This window comes from Dipodomys merriami, unplaced genomic scaffold, assembly GCF_024711535.1.
Source record: "Dipodomys merriami isolate MVZ:Mamm:240054 unplaced genomic scaffold, mDipMer1.0.p SCAF_173, whole genome shotgun sequence".
Taxonomy (NCBI): Eukaryota; Metazoa; Chordata; class Mammalia; order Rodentia; family Heteromyidae; genus Dipodomys; species Dipodomys merriami.
In genome coordinates this window covers 1,791,267-1,796,110 of record NW_027203082.1, presented here as the reverse complement: position 1 = coordinate 1,796,110, position 4,844 = coordinate 1,791,267, and the positions used below count along the sequence as shown (strand labels likewise).

The following is a 4,844-nucleotide window of genomic DNA, read 5'->3' as shown; positions in this document are numbered from 1 at the left end:
ATAAATAAGAATGGCCAATATGAAGAAATGCTCAACTTCTCTGGCCATTAAAGAAATACAAATCAAAATAACACTGAGATTCCACCTCACCCCAGTTAGAATGGTTATAATCAAGAAATCTAATAATAACGGATGTTGGAGTGGATGTGGCCAAAAGGGAACCCTACTGCATTCTTGGTGGGAGTGTAAACTTGTTCAACCACTTTGGAAAGCAGTATAGAAGTTCCTCAAAAGACTCCACATAGAGCTCCCCTATGACCCAGCAATCCCACTTATGGGAATTTACCCAAATGATCACAAACAAAGCCATACTAAGGCTACCAGTACAGCTATGTTTATCACAGCATTATTCACCATAGCTACGATATGGAACCAACCCAGATGCCCCTCAGTAGATGAGTGGATCAAGAAAATGTGATATATATATATATATATATATATATATATATATATATAATGGAATTATACATATATTATTCCATTATATAAATATAAATATATATAATGGAATTCGAAAGAATGGCACTGCCCCATTTGTTAGGAAATGAAAAGACTTGGAAAAAATTATATTAAGTAAGTCAGTCCCAAAGAAATATAGGTCCCATGATTTCCCTCATTTGCAATAATTACTATATGTCTAGGATAATTTCATCAGATGATCAGGAAGCTCAAAACTATGCACATATGACCATATAAGATGATGTTAAATAAAATGAATCCCAAGACCTGGACAGAAGAGGACTTTCTTTGTTGTTATTGTTTTTAATGTACTATGTGTACTATTATTTTTAATGTACTATGTGTATTATTTTTGTTTCCTTTGTATATCTTCCCCTTATGGTATAGCCCTTGTTGTCACTGTACTTGATTTTGGTACCCTGCATCTTGTATATACATTTGTCTAATTTGGAGAGGGGAAGAGGAATAACAAAATGCTGAAACAAGGACACAGGATGACCCATTGCAACAAGGATACCCACAAGACTGTATATTGGAAATGAACTATACAACTTGGGAGGCGGGGAGTGAGAGAGGTCGGGGAGGGAAGGGATAGTGCGAGAACAACAAAGGAGTGGGTAACAATGCTCAACAAGAAATGTAATCATTACCTCACTCATATAGCTATAATCCCTCTGTACAGCATCTTTACAATAAAATAAAATTTAAAAACAAAGAAAAGTATCCATGAAATTAAAGAAGAAATTAGAGAAAAACCTCTAGCATAACAAGAAGGCTTAGTGAACACTAAACAGGCAAGGTCAGAAAAGAAATATCTGTAGGTACATTATAGTTAAAAACACTAAATATACAGAAATAAAGAATATTGGAAGCTGCAAAGGAGATGTAATTCGTTATGCACAAAAACAAGTCCGTAGAAAACAGATTTCTCAATACAAACACTAAATTCAAAGAGGACAAGGAAGTACATAATCCGAGCCCTGAAAAATATTAATCTATTTAGATGAATGTATCAAGAGAAGGTAACCTTTATATTTCATGAAGAAAAAAATAACTTCCATGGTAAAAACGAAAGAAATATATATTAACATACGACTAGAAAAGCCTTTTTATTCAAGTTTAGACTTTCTGAAAATGCATCATGCCAAAAAAAATATAAAATTTTCCTCATACATTTTCTATAATGAAAGTTCAATAGATGTTTAGGTTGAGAAACTGCTTTCCTGGAATAGAAGATATATGTTTTGAGTAGAACTTATAGAACTTTATTTGTGTTGCCTTAACATGCTAGAATGTGATAAATAGTGAAAAAAAATGAAGAAGTCTGTCTGAAACAAAGTCCTCTTACACTAAAGTGAATTTTGAATCTTCTTTATGATGGAAAAGCTAAACATGAGATGTTAGAACTGCAATGATTAGTCATGTTCATATGTTCAATAATGACAAGCCAAATGGGTCTTGTTGATCTCAATTTGAAACACAAAATAATCCAAAATAAAAACATATCTTATTAAGAGTCTGAATATTTAGGGAAACTAAGTAAATGACACCTTCTTCAGAGCACTTCATAGGTATAATTTCCTTTGTCAACTTGAATAATCACATATGTGGTCAATCAACTCTAATAGCAGTGAAGACTGGACAGAGACGTGGATATTCTTCACAGCAGTAGACTAGGAATCTAAAATCAGCAATAAGCTACATCTGAAGAACTGAGCACTCTGTGTTGCCAGAATACAGAAAATTTTTATTTAAAATATCTTAAATATTTAAATATTTTATTATTTAAATATTACTTAAATATTTTATTAATTTATTATTAAATATTTTAATATTCTAAATGTTTTGCCAGGTTCCAGTGCCTGTAATTCTAGCTACTCAGGAGGCTGAGATCTGAGGATCACAGTTCAAAGCCAGCCTGGGCAGGAAAGTCTGTGAGACTTTTATCTTCAATAAAACACCAGAAAACTGGAACTGGCTCTGTGGCTCAAGTAGTAGAGTGCTAGCCTTGAGCTGAATTGCTGAGGGACAGCGCCCAGGCCCAGAGTTCATAGCCCCACGACTGACCAAAATAATAATCATAATCATAATCATAACTGAAAAATCTTACTATTTAATGAAATAATTCCTATAAATTGCCTTCAATTACATTTTCTGTTTTGGTAGTACTGGGGCTTGAACACAGAGCCTCTCACCTCTCAATTGGCTTTTTCACTCAAGATTGGAGCTCAACCACTTAACCCACAATCCTGCATCCAGGTTGTTTTACTGGTTAATTGGGGATAACAGTCTCATGGTGTTTCCTTCTCTGGATGGCATTGAACCATGATTCGCCTATCATAGTAGCTGGCATTGCAGATAGTAATCCTGAGTAGCTAGGATTACAGATGTGAGCCACCAGCATCTGGCCTCATTTACTGATTATTTTGGGGATGGCGTCTAGTGAACGTTTTTGCCTAGGCTGGCCTAAACTGCAATTCTCCACATTTCATTTTACTGAGTAGCTAGAATTACAGGCATGAGCCACCATTACCAAGTGCATTCAGTTACTTTTTATAAAACTTGGAAGGTTCAGGGAAAAAAATGATGATATAAAAAATATATCACTCTTTACAAATTTATGTGTCCCTCAGTTGTAGGGGCCATGCTACTAATCTTATCTTTATCATTCCAATTTTAGTTTGTATGCTGTCAAGTAAACACCATAAAACTTGATTTCAAATCTCTGATCAGCCAAAAATATCATCTTCAATAATAAAAGCTTCTCAAAAGACCTGTAGTAACTGACTAATCAATGCTGCAGATTCCAGAGACCTCCTAGCTAGCACTTAACAAACAACTCCTACTTCTCTCTACTAAGGGTCCCTATCAGAGGCAAGTCATTTGAAATCTTCCATCCTTAGACCAAATGATTATTGAAGAGTTTTCAGCTGCATCCTGCTATCCTAACATAATCAGAGAAATGGTATCCTAAATGACATGTGTTAGCACTCTCATTCCTCATATGATTTACTCTCTTTTTGTTTTTGTAGTGCGTTGGATGGGACTGAGAGTCTGATGCAAGCTCAGCAAGTGTTCAACCACTAAGCTATATCCTCAGCCCTGATTTGGTATCATTACAACTCAGTAAAATGTGTGTGCCATAGCTATTCTGAAGTTCAATCCCTAGGATATGAAACATCAGAAATGTGATCATCAATAAATTGCAATGACATGAAAAGTAAGTGTCACTAGTCTAGAGATAGAAGGAGATACATGGATATAAGAAACAAGAGACCAGAAACAAAATTATGGATATGTGGGAATAGTATATGTGAGAAAATGATGGGCCACTCATTAAATTACACTAAATCACATTAGCACAATTATATGAGGGATCTATTTGCAAAACCTTGCTGAATATCCTGACTTGTGTAAAAGAAATGCAAGGGTCATACCAATAGGAATTGTGTGCACATTAATCAGGTATTAGCTTACAAGGTATCATTTGAATACATACATTAGTAATAGTTTCATATTTGTCATTGTCATCAAACATAAAAGTGTTGTAATTTGGGGTAGCATTGAAGTTTGCTTTTGTATGTAAGATGAAGTAGTAAAGCCAATTAATGAGCTCTTGAATTAATCTTGGGGACCAGGCACCTGAAAAAGCAGAAAAAAAATGAAGCTCCAGTCTCAGGACCTGGCAGATAGATCTAGCATTCTTCATGGATCCTGCCCTTTGACATCCTGAGATTCCATGTTTCTCAAACTTTCCAAATGGGAAGAGGAGTTCAGAAAGATCCTGTCTTTCAGCTAGTGGTGCCCAACATAGGAGAGGCATGCTCATCTAGTAGAATTCAGGAAGGCAAACAGGGATGAAGACAGAGGCAGAGACAATGTGACAGATTGGAAGGGGCAGGAACAAGATGTAGTAGTGACCTATTTCCAGCTTATAGCTCCCACCATTTTGCAATAGTCATTCATCAATTAAATCACCAAGAGATCAAAATAGAGTCCTCATGATCCAGTTGCCTCTCAGAAGCTCTACCTTTTAATACTACTGCATCAAGGACTAAGCTTTCTACATACAAGCTTTTGGGGACATTTCCTACCCAAACCATAACAACTCATCCATTCAATTCAGTTATTATTGAAGGCCTTCAGTATACCATATAAGGAGGAAATAAGACACCATATATTCCAAGAAAAATGACTATCTCTCTCCTGAGTAAATCCAGGCATTTTTTAATTAATACTATTCCAGTGACTTTACAATTTAACCTGAATTGATTCTACTACTCTTCAATATCCAAGGCTCCAAACTTTCCAGTCCAGTCAAATAAGTCTACCTTTATCATGAATTTCTGCATAATACCTTTCATGTCCTGCATACATGCTGGCTC

At 35.4% G+C, this 4,844-nt stretch overlaps 1 non-coding gene across 1 annotated transcript; it reads right to left on the bottom strand.

Moving 5' to 3' along the window:
- Positions 1-3,053: 3,053 nt before the first annotated feature.
- On the bottom strand, positions 3,054-3,162 carry LOC138829508 (U6 spliceosomal RNA). Its single transcript, XR_011372636.1, has one exon. It is a non-coding gene; the product is annotated as a U6 spliceosomal RNA (small nuclear RNA).
- Between the last annotated feature and the right edge of the window lie 1,682 nt (positions 3,163-4,844).